Here is a 16,682-nt window from a genome sequence, read left to right as displayed (position 1 = left end):
ACAAACACAAACGCAGCTTTGTGGCAGCGGTACTTAGCCACAACAGACAATGCTGCACAAGTTTTACTGTGCAGCATTACTGTGCAAACGACACGCATCGAAACGGCAGAGGAAGCGGCTATAGCGTTAGCCATAGCACAAACCAACGCATGCTATATAATCAGCGATCCCCAGGTGGCTGTACGCAACTTCGTGAACGACCTGATTTCGCCTGAGGCGCTAAACATACTCAGAAAAGGCGAAACAACAAGGGAAGACAGACGCGTCCAAAGCCTATGGATACCAGCTCACACCCCCGACTTAGCGGGAGAGGACAACTAATGGGGCGACACACAACGTAGCTCGAGGTCTCACTTTCCGAGCTGCGACGAACGTAGGCCCCTCGACAGGGCCCTCCGAAATATAGGAATGGGAAGACAGAATGACCAGGTTCAATGACATCACCAACCATTACACGATGCAAAGATGCACTTATCCACCACCCATGCATCCACAACTCAGTAGATCGCAAGCTGTCCAGTGGGGACAACTACAAATCAAATCATACAAGAGTCCGACACTAATGTACGCTATTTTTCCAGGCATACATACAACAGATAGATGTAAAGTGTGTGGCACCGGAGCCACGCTAGAACACATGCTATGGGAATGCCAGGGACCATATACACGTCAGTGAGAGCGAAGCCTCCATCGACAGCCTCCGCGCGCGACGGCAGGCCGCGCTGCTCAGCTCGAAGCTGGAAGACCAACTCTGGGTGGTCCGGCGGGCCTAGGAAGCCGCCGAGAGGCAAGAACTCGCCAGACACGAACACGCGATTGGTGAGACAGAATACATAAATAGAAGGACAGAGAAACTATGAGAATACAGGAGAGAAGTTGAAGTTTACTGTTTGTTACTGCATATACTGAAAACGGGCTTACATATTACATATAGCATCAGGAGGTCCCATAGCGAAAAACTGCCAGGGAGACCTTCTATCATTAGTGGGTACATAAGAGTATTGGAGCAGCAAGAACAGGGCGAACAAAAAAAGCGTCACGAAATACAATCGTTAAGGAGCAAGTTATAATAAATAGTAAACAATTAAATATGTATTAAAACAGCACAGTACAATAATATCACGATGAGCGCTCACAAACAGAAATATCTAGTAGTGTACAAAAAGTACGCTTTTCCACGCACTACTAGCAAGGAAAAATAAACTTTTTTACAAAAATATGGAGGCTAACAATACAGTAATAAAAGTAATGTAATGAAAATGTAATAATTATGAAAATGTGTTTATGACAAATGAAAAGACGTTCTAGCTGCTAACAGTATTTTTCTCATGTTGTGTATAAAAAAGTGTAACGAATGAGGTGACTTAATATTAACAGGGATACGATTCCAAAGCGCAATACCATAGAAGCGAAGCGTAAATTTTCCATAGTTTGATCTGATATAAGGTAATTGAAGGTTATTGCGCTCTGAAAACCTAGTATTATTTTTGTTGGTGAGGTTATCAAAAGTAAGGCTGCCTAATGATATTTTACGATGAAAGAGACGAAATGTAGTGAGAGACAACTTATGATAGAACAGCTGTTGAATGGGTAAGATGCGAAGATGTTGATAGATAGGTAAAGAATGCCAACAGAATGAACAAAAAGTAATTAATCTTATTGTCTAGCTTTGAAGACGTTTAAGTTGTTTGAGACGAATTGGATATGTGTTGCACCATGCAGACAAATAGTATGATAAATGACTAATAATGTAGGCATGATACAACGAGCTAATAACATGAGGTATCTTAATGATAATGCGGATACCAAATGAAACCTTTTTTATTAGCGAGTTGGCATGGCTGTTGAATTTGAGGTGTTCGTCGAGAGTAACACCCAGGAATTTAACAGTATCAGTTGTTGGTATAAGGTAATTATTTAACGACACAGTTATGGAAGAAACAATCACCGTTTGTGGTTTATGAAATGGTATAAACGTTGTTTTCAAAGGATTTATTTGAAGCTTATTATCTCTGCACCAAGAGTACACATTGTTAAGATCGATGTTAAGCGTCTTTAAGCGTAATAAGCGATTTCTGCGATGAGTAAAAGGTCGTGTCATCAGCACATAATAAACAGAAGTGGTAAGTACATTAGGTAGATCATTTATAAATAATGAGAATAACAATGACTCTACTATCGAGCCTTGGGGAACGCCACGGTTAATAAATTTTATAGAAGAGAACTGGTCATTAAGATGCACTACTTGAGGCCTGTTAGACAAGTAACTACGAATAAGATTTGAAGGTGGGCCGGTAATACCTAAAGAGTCGAGCTTATACAGAAGAATAAAATGATCTAGAGTGTCAAATGCTTTTGTGAGATCGATGAATATGGCTCCTGCAACAAACCCTTAGTCAATAAATCGTTTGATGTTACCTGTGAAGTTATTTAATGCCAATTCCGTCGAGTAACCATGCCTAAGACCAAACTGGAATGGAGAAAGAAGGTTAAATTTATTTACATACCGCATTAGATGACTGTAAATAATTTTTTCAATTGCTTTACTAAAAAATGGCAAAATGCAAATAGGCCGCTAGTTATGCGGCTAGAAAGAAGGTTCGAGAGAAAGTGTGAAGCTTGGAACAAAACGAAGACAACTGAAAGATATAGATGTATAAAATGACAATTGTACAGACATTTTGCGTTCTATGGAGAGGTGAGTTTCCGCTCAAAAAGGTAGGAACGTGGAAGGGTCTAACGCCTGAACTATGGTCACCAGAATGGCAGAAGGGGTGCAAGCAAATATATATAAATTTATTCTGGACGCTCTCCATAAGGTAAAAATTAGATTCGCACGTTCTGTCTGAAACTACAGAGTCGTTCTCTAGTAGCGGAAGACACACAGTAGAATACATCATTTGATAGGCAGCAGGAAAGTTGAAGTCATCCGATATTTGGCAAACAATGTCAAGAGCGCTGAGAGAGCGTTCTTTCACATATTTAACTTGTGGATAGAAGCGCAGCGTTTCGTTGAAGTACACACCAAGGTTTTGATTTCATCGATCACAGACAATGGAGCATTACGAAGAGTGCGCGAAAATTGCACATGGTATGTTTTTTCTCGTATAATTTACTACCGTAGCTATGGAAGTGGTGGCTCATTGTCTGTGCACCAGTTCGAGAATTTAAAAAAAATGTCTTTTTGGTGGCCAATGCAGTCGCGAATACTGTCTACAATTTTAAATAGCTTTAAAGAGACTGACAACTGGCGAGAAGCTGTTGTGAGACGTTGATGAAAATGAAATGACCATGGTATATAGTGATGTAATCTAGCACGCTGTTTGCGATTTAAGTAGCAATTATACTTTTAAATTGGTAAAGAAAATCTCAAAAACCAGTAAGTGGCGAGACCTGGCGGTGAAATCTTGCTATTTCGGACGTATTCAATGAGGTTACTGTAGGTAAGTCGAAGTACACCATAATTATTGCTTAATCTTGCGGGAGGTATATTATTAGACACTCGCTCATTATTCTATGTTTCGTAAATCAAAAAAGTACGCGTGGCTACGGCAAAACTCTGAATTCCATATCACGTATAGAGGCGTCGTTTCGTTTTTGATCCGATTGGTTTCGTTTTGGCTGGCTAAATACCAAAGCTGTTGAACAGGAGACCACGGAAACACGTAGCTATTATCGTAGACGTATTTTAAGAATTCGGAAAACATAAATTTCAGGAACGTCGACTTGATAAACAAAATTATGCTTTGTTACAGCATGGCCACACTTGTCGTGTGCCTCCCACTAGTGCCCGCGTATAATGGCGCTCACCTATCACGGTTTCCAGAATGCTTCCAGTGAATGACTACACCCTCGCTTTAATTCTTGAAGAAATATCATTTACAAAACAGTAAGAAGAGAAGACGGCCAAAAACGGATCCTTGGGGAACTCCGCTAATGACCTCAAGGTTAACAGAGCTCTGCCCATTAGGGCTCACGAAGCAAGATATATTTATTAGGCAATTAAATATCAAGGCAGTGCTGGAAGAAGGTATGTTCATTTGCATGATCTTTGTAATGAGGAGCTTATAAAAGACAAGAAATGTTTTACTGAAGCGCATAATTGGTACCTAGTTGGTACCCATTGCTACCGCTCTGGAAGCATTGGTCACGAAACGAACCATATTGGTTGCTGTGGATAGCCTTGATAAAAAGCCAGGCTTTTCATTAAATAAAATTTCCTTAGCACGAACGGAAGGCAAAATAATCAATACAGATTCACTTACTTCAGACGCAGCGCAGAAGATAGAACAGGCCGGTAGCTGGTAACTGCACTTCCAGAACGCAATTCATGCACAGGCACTACTAATGCTATCTTCAAAGGACTAGGAAACGTACTGAACTTCAGAAAACTATTGAGGATGCGTGTAGGAACAAGGACAAGTATGCTCCCATACACCTAAGGCAGTGCGGGAGGGATACCATCAGTGCCACAAGAAAAGGAAGGTTTGAGGTGCTTCCGACACCGAAAAACAAGATCATCGTGACACGATAGTGAATACGGTGTACCAGGCCACGAAGGAAGGTTACATGAGGTTAAAATATTTTTTACGCCAAACACCGATAATAAATGGTCCGGAAGGACACCAGCACTGTTCGAAAAAAACCTCGCCATTTTTATCAAGAAGACCACCCTGAACAAAACACGCATCCTCGGTGTTGTTTTTGGAAGGGTATAAGAGAGTGCGTAGCTCCAGAAATATATTGGATTACGTGTCAATCTGGCTTCAACGCGTTCAGTATGGTTCATGGTTATGAAGGAATTTGTGAAGAGAACTACAGTGCCTATAATAATGAAATAATAAAGTGAACCGTGACTGGCGCTCTGGCCCGACTAAAGATAAATGAGGTAGACTGAAAATAAGAAAGGTTGAATGCACAAAAACAGTTTTTTAAAGAAAAGAGATAAGAGAAATGTCGCTTTACGATTATGGAGGAGCGAACAACTTCATAGAGATTGAACACTGACGACAAATTCAAAGAATAAAAAAAGCTGTTGACAGAGCTCGCGCGACCGACCACGACCAAGGAGCGAACACGTGGCTGCTCACAGCGGCAAGCGGCGCCCGCCCGTCGCCGCACCGAAGGGCACGGCGGCTGGTGCCCGTCCTCTCGTGCCGCCGTATCCACGCAGAATAAGTGGCAGCGTACGTCCTGTTAAGGCGCATATGATTGGTGTAGCAGCTTTGCGACTGCAGTCGCGCGACCTAAATATCGAGCAGTGAGCGATTGACCGAAGACAGTCGCTTTTCCGGCCAACTCGCGACCATTTGCGACCGGTCGCCGTGCGGCGCCCGAGAGCCGCCGTTGTGAATGAGTCCCCCCAGAAAAAAAAAATGATCAAGTAGGGAAAAACAATACCTGGACGTAACGTTCCGAGGAGGACAAATGCCACCCACGTTTCCTCGCGAGAGGACTTCCAGGGCGCGCACGTTCAGCTTCCGTCTAAAACCGTCGGCTGTGAGCTGGCGCCGAATGCGGGTTTCTGCAGCATCAGCTGCGAGCGAAAGCCGCGGTGCTCCAGTCCACCCGCGATCATATCTGTGCAGCATTCCAGCTGTGGGTTTACTGGTACGTTTGCGAACCCCACCTGCAAAAGCTGCCTTTTCGTTTCAGCTGCCGCCACTCTTGTGCGGTGCTTAGTGCATAATCTGGCAAGCGAATTACATCCCGAATGTCTTAGCATTAGTAGTTAATGTGTTATTGCGCCAGTAAGTTAAGAAATTGATGCTCGTCCATAATTATTAAAAATAATTCGTACTGCCATATTTTCTTTGTAAAACAGCACCAAACAACGTTTTCATATTGAAGAATTGACAGTATAAATGTTTTATATCCAAGAAGCTTAGTGTTACTTGAAACGTCAGGGAGAGAGCGCTACAGGAAATAAAGTTTAGACAATGCCTTACTGCAGGTGACAGTAATATGCTGATTTTATTTCAGATCGTCACAAATATGGAAACCGAAGTGCTTAAAATCTCTAGCACGAGGGTGTACGTTTCCATTCACCGTTCAAGACAAAATTCAGAGGGTGTTTCTTATTAGTCATTGGCATAATTACACATTTCTGATCATTAACGGACATCTGCCATTTTTACACCAATGAATCAATTTATCTACTTCTGATTGAAATTTTTGCTGGTAATTAACATAATTTATCTCTGGATACACGACGCAATCGCCGGCATGAAAATTAAAAAACAGTTATTAACAATATCATTGATGTAAAGAAAGAACAATAACGGTTCAAGACTTTCACCCTGCGGGACTCCCAAGACCTCTTACACCATTTTTCAGGGTGTGTTAAGAAGGACATAAGCTGCCTTGAAGCAAGGTAAGACTCGATGCAGTTACAAAGCTGTATATTTTTTAACGTACGCCATAGCTTCAGAAGCAGTTGAGAATGAGAAATGTTATCGAACGCTTTGGCGAAGTCTTATAAAATTACATATTGCTTGAAAAACTGGCGACCCTTTACACGAGCTGTCTATCGATTTTATGGGTCCCAGAGAACTGGAAGAATGCCAACAGTATACTAATTCACGAAAACGGAGACGTTAAAGAATTTAACAATTATAAGCCCATTAGCTTATATTCCCAGTATTATACAAGATACATTCACCAAGATAGCCTCCAATAGAATAAGGGCAACATTGGACTTCAGTCATTGGACTTCAGGTGGGCTCAGCGGCTGTGCCTCTAGCATGTCCACTAACCCGCTGCTTTTCGCCACGCAGGTGTTTGCCGAGGCAGTCATCCCGACGCTCCTTCGTGTTCCGGCGGTCACCGCTCCCTCGTGCATGCCAATTGCGTGCGCATCGTGGCCCCGCACAAACGATGACCCGGTGGCGATTACCATGCATCTTCGTGCATCTACTATCAACGCAACTATACAATCGGTATCGCCATCGCTGTTCCTGGACCTCGGCCAAGCCAATCAAGCACCATCGTCATCGACAGCCGCCTTCACCTAAGTGTCATGAACGCGCCGGCTTGCGCGTGGGGCTTTGGAAGGAAACTTCCAGGGGGCGCTGCCACACGCATACACGTCGGCAGCGACGGCGGCTAGCAGCCGCAGTGCAGGGGCCCTGCGCGGAATGCGATCATCCGCGCGCAGTCAGGAAGGCAATAAGAAATAAGAGAGCTTCACACTACGTATATGCTCGCTCGTTCATGGCTGCAAATTGCTATATAGTAGCATAGCTCCTTACGAATCACAGGGCGCCAAGGTAACAATCCGATTCAGCGCACATCGATGGTAGAATGCACCTTGTTTTATCTGGTTATCGAACGCAAAGGAAGAAAATTCCCACTGATAACTCGGAAGCAAACATTTTATTTTCAGCACATTGCTTGCACAAACAACTCATATTTTGAAGAATTGCTTAGAATCTGTAGAAAGCAAACTATTCTCAGTCATCGACGATATTTTGATACGCGACACGCCAGAGCTGGTGCTCTTTTTTTTTCACGAGAACAAAAAAAAAACATTTTGTTTAAATAGTTTACAAGCAGTTCCAACAGAACGTTGTCAGCCTCTGCTAAGTGACGCGCCTGAGCTTCAGGTGCTTCTTTTCACAGGAAAACGCGCTCTCTTTGTTGAGTGCATTTGTGTAGAAATGTGCAAACGGGTGACCAAAATAAATTTTGTAACCTGGTTGGTGAATTTGGGGCCATGCTGTGCACAGCCTAGCATGGCGTCATTTTTTTTTTTTTCAGTCAGAAGACAAGCTTTTCCAAGAAGTCACTGTGCAGCTCGTTGTAACTGAACCACACCGAAAAAAGAAGTTTCAAGAGCGTCTACATATGAGAAGACCTTCTCAGAAGGGTATATGAGGCCCCGCAGAACTTGATGAACATCGCCAGCTATTCTTTGGCTTCGTCGGCGAAAACAAGGAGCTCGTCAAAGCATTCCTTGCACGCAGTCTTCAGGATTGTTTCGTGTACAACATACCCTGATATGTAGAAGACTAGCCGCGGATCGCTCATCTTTTCAAGGTACTCATGGTGTGGAAGCATTGCGGACTTCTTTATCACGTGAGAAGCTTCTTCAACCTTCCCGCTATTGCTTGCATCCTAACCACTGAGGAGAAAGGTCAGATCGCCCCCTTCACAGTTGCCACTCCTGGCCGGTTTGACCAATTCGTAAAAACTCAAACAGTTCACAACGGCAAAAATTGGGCAGAAGAGGGATGGTCGTTGCCACCAGAAAATCGTCTAATGATACCAAACAATTTCTCTAGGCAGTCTTGCCTCAGCCGGCAAGTCAGCAGCTACTTGAAGCCAAGTTTCTCACGAAGGTACTTCATTAGATCAAGCGTGGCCTGAAGGGTGACCCTTAGTCCCTTGGCAGTGCTTGCTGAAAAAAATCCTGCTGGTGACGTTCCCGCGTGAGCCTCCCATCGGTTTAAGCAGTCTCATACATCCTTGACGTGCCTTTCATGTTCAGAGTCAGGTTTCAATCCCTCAGGTGGAATTCGTGCTCTCATTGCTTTTACTAGCTTCCACATTAGCAGAACAAAGGCTTGACTTGGTGCGGGGTCACCCCAGGGCTCCTTTATTTGCTTCTTGTAGAAAAACAGGCCCCGAAGCACCTGGGGAATGAAAAGGTGCAATGCCAGGTTTACCTTCATCTTTTCAAAGTTGTTAGGTCTCACGTGAGCAAGAGTGATCTTCGGCATCACTTTAAGGGTAAGTGGACACTTATCCTCTATGTGTGCTGCTCTGATGTGCTCAGTATAAACAGACCCTTCAGGCCTTTTGCACCTTGCTTTAAGAAGGCCATTTCGAACACATTTTATCAGGCTCGGAAAATCCGAAATGAAGAGGCGTCTTCCACTGTCAACAGGATATGGTGCAGATGGTTTTATGGACGTCGAGGAGCCAGAAATCACAAAAAGCCGCGACTTTGAACGTTTCCATGAAGCTCCGTCCGCCGTGATATAATCTACCTTCAGCCCAGCATTTTCTGCGTGCTACACGGCATCTGTTAAGATCTTGCACAAAAGCAGCCTTCACATCTCCCCTGGAAGCGAAAACGCCGAATATCTGGTGCCAGCTAGGAACAAGTGAAAGGTTGAAACATGATCACAAGACCGTGATTGCAGGGAAGATGTTTGTCATTTTCCAATGTGAATTTACGCCAAGTCCACCACTCCTTCTACTTTCCCTCCTGCGCCAACATTCAAGAACTCTGACAGCTTCATTTCGTCCACAATCAGGCCACCATGGCACTTGAATTCCTCCATAGATTTGGTTTTTCTTTCAATGCCTGTGATATAGCAGGGTTGAGGCCAAACCCATCCTTGTATTTCCGCATATGCACCTTCAAACAGCTTCCGCTTGGGAGGATGAGTATGCCTTATCCAGCAACCAGTCCGGATTGTACTACATACCTTTCGTTGATTTTTGGCGAGCAGCTTGAAATCATTGCATAACAGCAAGTCTTTGCTTCGGTGGAAGGGCGTGTAACCGGTCTGCGAGGACGCCCTTTTCAAGTTCTGCATTTTTATCTCTTCAGTTTCTCAATAGTTTGAGTGCAAAGTGACAGCTAGGCTTTGAGCCGGCAAGTGGCTTGTGCGTGCGCTCTTCTACGTTTTTAAATTGCTGCAGCAGAAAAAGAAACGAGCACTACTTCCCAGAGGTCAGGGCGCGTGGCGTTGCTGAAGCAGCAGAGCCGGCGCAACTCGCACCGGGCGACGTGTAAACGTCAGCGCGCGCCCCCTCGCGGCTCCCCTGTGGGCGGCTTCACTGCGTCACGTCGGCCCTCCGTGCTGGTCGCCACACTTCCCTATTCTAGCCACTGTACCTCCGCATCTGTGCGACTCGTTTCGTGGGCTCAGCGGCTGTGCCTCTAGCATGTCCACTAACCCGCTGCTCTTCAGCATGCAGGTTGGTTCACCACGCAGTTTATTTGCTAAAATGACGAGCAATTACCTCTTCGTACAGCTGCCGAGCCCCCAGTGTTTGTTTTCAATGGCGTGTGAATACTTTGCTGTTGCGCGTTTCCTGTTGCTGCAATCAGGCGATATTGAGCTGAATCCTGGACCCCATACAGCGGCAGTCTTAGAGGAGCTAAAGAAATGATCTTCTGGGCAGTCTAAACTTCTCTCGGAAGTCCAGGATCTTAAACATCAGCACCTGGCAACTAATGACGCCCTGAACGAACTCAGTAGACGTTTAACAAGCGTTGAATCAAACTGCCAGCAAATTGAGCCCTTGAGGCAGCAGCTCGGAACCGTGCAAACCGAAACCGCTGAGACGGTTCATCGGGTTTGTAACCTTGAAGCTCGCCTTGATGATGCCTATAATCGCTCTCGGCGCAATAACTTGATCTTTTATGGCATTACTGATACTAACAAATCTGAATCATTTGCTCAGTCAGAAGAACTGGTCATTCGGTTGTGTTCTGAACAGTTAAATGTTTCCCTAGAGCCAAGGGAAATCGAGCGAGCGCATCGCCTTGGTCGATACATCCCTGATTGTAACCGGCCCATCATTGTCAAACTTTCCTTCTTTAAAACAAAAGAAGTCATCTTGTCGAATGGCCGAAAGCTTAAAAACACTTCGTACAGCATGGGTGAGGATTTTTCTAAGCCGGTACAGAAGGCGCGAAAACATCTGGTAGCTTTTGCACGAAGCCAATCAGTTCCTTTTTCCCTTCGCTTTAAAACATTATTCATAGGTTCAAAACGCTACATTTTTGATCCAGCATCCCAATCCGTGAAAGAACTATAGCTACCGCGTTGTCGCCAGCATTCGTCCCGACGTGCTTTGCCTGCCCCCCAAGAATCTTTTTCAATCTCTGTTATTTTTACTAACATAAGAAGCTTTCTTCCGAAAAGAGAACAAGTATCAGATCTAGTATCTTCATCTGTCAGTGACCTACTTATACTAACTGAAACATGGCTTACCAATGATGTCACTGACGGTGAAGTTCTGAGTGAACTACCGAATTTCGATGTTTTTCGTAAAGATAGGCAGGGCACTCGGGGCGGTGGCGTTCTTATCGCAGTAAAAAAAAAACATCTAATGTGCTCCACAGTAAATGTGGCCACTGACTTAGAAGTTGTATGGCTTATAATTCGCGCTAATCCGCAGCTACTACTTCTTGGCGTCTGTTATCGTCCTCCCAACACTAATCCTGACTTCCCCCGCCATTTCAATAACACCTTGAACCACTTAACAAAAAAATTCCCGAAAGCTTGCATCTTGCTGTTTGGGGATTTCAATTACCCACATATTAATTGGTCAAATTATTCTAGCACAGTTACTAGCATGACAGGAGCTAGATAATTCTTAGATATTTGCCTTAATTTTAACCTCTCCCAGATGATAACAGAGCCAACGCGTGAAACTCATGGCTCGGCTAACATACTAGACCTCATACTAATCACTTATCCTGAAAGCATGTCCTCCATTAGCTACCTACGCGAAATGAGTGATCACAAAGTAATCCACGCTGTTTTCTCATTTTCACCCATAGTACGTCATTCGGATCAGAAAACAATTCGCCTGTACGAAAAAGGAAATTATACCACCATAAATAACGAACTAGTCGCATTCTATCAATCATTTGAATTAGGTTTTGAAAATCCCTCAATTCAAGAAAACTGGTTATTCTTCCAAAATAATATGACTAACCTCGTTGCGCAGTTTCTACCAACTATCTTACTTCGCTCTAATCGCAATAAACCATGGTTCACGAACGCACTAAAAAAAAAACTGGAAAACAAAAAGAAACGTCTATTTCGCTCCGCTAAACTGAGGCCAAGCCCCAGCTCTTGGGAAAAAATACTACGTGTATGAACGCGCCTACCTAATAGCTATCCGGCAACAGAAGCACTCATTTTTTTCATTCAGACCTACCCCGCTATCTCAACAGTAACCCAAAAAAATTTTGGCAGGTTATCAATCCCCAGTCATCACCTGGTGTCAGAATTTCTAAAGATGGTGAAATTTTACCTGATATTGACTGTGCCAAACTGTTTAACAATGCCTTTTCATCTGTTTTCACTACCGAACCACACGTGCCTCTTCCTGTTTTCCCTGTTCCTGTCATCGCTCCAATGCCGGATATTATTTTTTCACCAGATGGAATATCCGCACTCATTGATAATCATAAATTATCTTCATCAGCTGGTGTTGACGACATCACGTCAAAGCTTTTAAAAAACACGAAGCGCATCTCTGCCATGTATTTAACGCTGCTGTATTTCCAATCACTATCATCAGGCACGCTCCCTAACGAGGGGAAAAAGAACAAGGTCGTTCCAGTCTACAAATCAGGTAACCGTAATTCACCCTTAAATTATCGTCCAATATCCATAACTAGTATCCCTTGCAAAATAATGGAACACATCATATACTCACACGTAATGAATTTCCTAGACAGTAATAACTTTCACCATCCGTCGCAACGTGGCTTTCGTAAAGGCCTGTCATGTGACACTCAATTAGTTACATTTCTTCATGACCTACGCTCAAATCTCGATACTAACTGTGACCGATATCATATTTCTTGACTTCGCAAAGGCGTTTGATAAAGTAGCTCATCAACGCTTATTATTAAAACTTTCTCGCTTGAACTTCCACCCCAATGTCCTAACATGGAAAAAAGAATTTCTTAGTAACCCATCACAGTCCGTCAGTATTAACTATACTACCTCAGAATTTCTTCCCGTAACATCAGGCGTACCCCAAGGTTCAGTCTTAGGTCCCCTCCTATTCCTAATATACATTAACGATCTTCCATTGCATGTTTCCTCTCAGATTCGTATGTTTGCTGATGATTTGTCTATCGAACTATCACTAATAGCAATGACTGCGTTTATCTCCAAAATGACCTGAACAACATTACAGCCTGGTGTGATCACTGGTTAATGGTCTTAATAATAAATGTAAATCTATGTCAATTTCCTGCAGCCGTAATCAGCATGACTTTCTCTACACAATTAATGACATCCCAATCGACACTGTAAACTCTATTAAGTACCTAGGTATTACGATCACGCATGACTTAAACTGGTGCTCGCACATAACTAACATCATATCAATTGCTAACAAAACCTTTGGATTTCTGAAACGCAACCTCCGCAATGCTCCACAACAGGTAAGACTACTAGCATATAAAACACTGGTTAGGCCAAAACTCGAATACGCATCACCCATATGGCATCCTCACCAGATTTACCTCAGCAACGCATTAGAATCCATACAAAACTGCGCCGTAAGGTACATTCACTCAACATACTCATATGATATCAGCGTATCACCATTAAAAGTAGAGTCTGGTTTGGACACACTAGCGCACCGTCGCCGTATCGCGAGCTTATCATTATTCCATAAATTCTACACCAGCTCGCTTCGTCACGCACCTTACATTTTACCACCTTCACGCATATCGCTGCGCACAGGCCACCCACTCAATGTTGCTCGCCCTAGCGCGCGCACTGTCACCTGCTCGTCATCATTCTTTCATCGTACAGCTAAAGACTGGAACGGCCTTCCCCGCCACATCGCTACCATGGCCACCTCATCTGCCTTCGTGGAAGAAGTAACGAGTGTTCTGTCTATAAAATAACATAGTGGGCAACCTCCTGTATTTTTTTGTACCACCCACCCCTTATGTAATACCCCACAAGGGGTCTTTGAGGTAATCAAATGAAATGAAATGAAACCAAGGGAACAGGCTTGCTTCGGGAAGAGATACTCTAAAATGGATCTCATCCATGTCATCAATCAGGTAATCGAGAAATCCGCAAAGTACAATCAGCCTCTCTAAATAACTTTCATAGATTACGAAAAGGCATTTGATTCAGTATAGATACCACCGGTCATAGAGGCATTTCACAATCGAGGAGTACAGACCACTTACGTAACTATCCTGGAAAATATCTACAGAGATTCCACAGCTACCTTAATTCTACACAAGAGAGGTAGGAACATACCTGTAAAGAAAGGGGTCAGAGAAGGAGACACAATCTCTCCCATGCTATTCACTGTGCGCTTGGAAGGAGTATTCAAGCAATTAAGCTGGAAAGGCTTAGGAGTGAGGATTAACGGCGAATGCATCAGCAACCTTCGGTTTGCCGATGACATTGTCCTATTCAGCAACACTGCAGACGAGTTACAACAAATGATTGAGCACCTTAACAGAGAGGGTGTAAGAGTGGGGTTGAAGATTAATATGTGGAAGACAAAGATAATGATCAATAAATTGGCAAGGAAATAAGAGTTCAGGATCACAGTCAGCCTCTAGGGTCTGTGAAGGAGTACGTTCACCTAGGTCAATTAATCACAGGGAGCCCTGATCATGAGAAGGAAATTCATAGAAGAATGAAAATGGGTTTGATCGCATACGGCAGACATTGTCAGCTCCTGACTGGAAGCTTACCATTATCATTGAAAAGGAAGGTGTAAAACCAGTGCATTTAACCGGTGCTGACATATGGGGCAGAGACTTGGAGAGTGACAAAGAAGCTTGAGAACAAGTTACGGATCGCGTAAGGACCGATGGAACGAGGAATGTTAGGCGTAACGTTGACAGACAGGAAGAGAGCAGTCTGGATTAGAGAGCGAACGCGGATAACCGATATTGTAATTGACATTAAGAGAAAAAAAATGGAGCTGGGCAGGTTATGTAATGCGTACGTTAAATAAACGGTGGGCCATTAGGGTAACAGAATGGGTGACAAGAGAAGGGAAGAGCAGTCGAGGACAGCAGAAAACTAGGTGGTGTGATGAAATTAAGAAATTCGAAGGTGATAGTTGGCATCGGTTGGCAAATGTAATTGGAGATCGCAGGGAGATGCCTTCGTCCTGCAGTGGACATAAAATAGGATGGTGATAATGACGACGATGATGACGACGACGATGATGATTACGATGATGATTATAAAATTGTATTTATTTGTGCAAAATTGTTAATAGCAAAAGGGAAGTCATTAGATATTTCAACGAGCTGAGTTGTGGTAGGAAAGACCACTTCTACAGCCATGTTGAGACAGTGACAGAAGTGAATGCTTATCCGAAAACAATGTTGTATATTTGAATAATGTGACTCAGCAATGTACAGCTGTACGTTAGAGCCATTGGACGGTAGTTCTCAATCTTCTGCTTGTCTCCTTGTTTTAATGTTTAATTTTAGAATGAGCCCAGTTATCAGTTAATACACCAGTAGAAAGTTCTTTAAGTATAAGAACAAGAGATTTTGAGGTTCGTCCTGCATGCCGTTTCCGAAAACTATTAGGTACGTATGTTGTCTGGACCACCACACTTCCGCTCATTTATTTGTATTAGAAGATTGAGAACACCAGCTCCCGATGTTTCAAAGTCCTCAATAGGAGGGACTGTTTTATAGTTAAGGAAGTCCGGTCTTGCATTATTATTCACCAGTGAAAACAGATTCACACTGTTAGTTAAAAGCACTAGAAATGACGCTAGCATACGAAGTGTACATGCTATTCATAATAGAGGCGTCAGTATACCTAGAAGCCTGCCAAAATCGCGTGGGTGATAATTTCATAAGCTTGCCTAAACAAAGTTCACAAAAGTACTATCATTATTCGTTAATATTATTTATGACATGGTAGGGAAATACATAAATTTGTTCGCGGACTTTCACTGTACGATCATTGCTGACCGAGTTTTTTCAGACGTATAATTTTTCTTTTGAGATGCATAATTCCTCGAGTTATTCAGTGACTGGAGATATTTTTTTTCTTAAGTTAACCTAGAGGCTGAATACACGCATGCACGCTATTTACATAATTTTAACCACAACGCATTCATCATCATCATCATCAGCCTAGTTACGCCCACTGCAGGGCAAAGGCCTCTCCCATACTTCTCCAACTACCCCGGTCATGTACTAATTGTGGCCATGTTGTCCCTGCAAACGTCTTAATGTCATCCGCCCACCTAACTTTCTGCCGCCCCCTGCTACGCATCCCTTCCCTTGGAATCCAGTCCGTAACCCTTAGTGACCATCGGTTATCTTCCCTCCTCATTACATGTCCGGCCCATGCCCATTTCTTTTTCTTGATTTCAACTAAGATGTCGTTTACCCGCGTTTGTTGCCTCACCCAATCTGCTCTTTTCTTATCCCTTAACGTCACACCCATCATTCTTCTTTCCATAGCTCGTTGCGTCGTCCTCAATTTCAGCAGAACCCTTTTCGTAAGTCTCCAGGTTTCTGCCCCATATGTGAGTACTGGTAACACACAGCTGTTATACACTTTCCTTTTGAGGGATAGTGGCAACCTGCTGTTCATGATTTGAGAATGCCTGCCAAACGCACCCCAGCCCATTCTTATTCTTCTGGTTATTTCAGTCTCATGATCCGGATCCGTGGTCACTACCTGTCCTAAGTAGATGTAGTCCCTTACCCCTTCCAGTGCTTCGCTACCTATCGTAAACTGCTGTTCTCTTCCGAGCCTGTTAAACATTACTTTAGTTTTCTGCAGATTAATTTTCAGACCCACCCTTCTGCTTTGCCTCTCCAGGTCAGTGAGCATGCATTGCAATTGGTCTCCTGAGTTACTAAGCAAGGCAATATCATCAGCGAATCGCAAGTTGCTAAGGTATTCTCCATCAACTTTTATCCCCAATTCTTCCCACTCCAGGTCTCTGAATACCTCCTG

The sequence above is a fragment of the Dermacentor variabilis genome, chromosome 5 (assembly GCF_050947875.1).
Source record: "Dermacentor variabilis isolate Ectoservices chromosome 5, ASM5094787v1, whole genome shotgun sequence".
Classification (NCBI taxonomy): domain Eukaryota; kingdom Metazoa; phylum Arthropoda; class Arachnida; order Ixodida; family Ixodidae; genus Dermacentor; species Dermacentor variabilis.
This window is presented reverse-complemented; position numbering follows the sequence as displayed.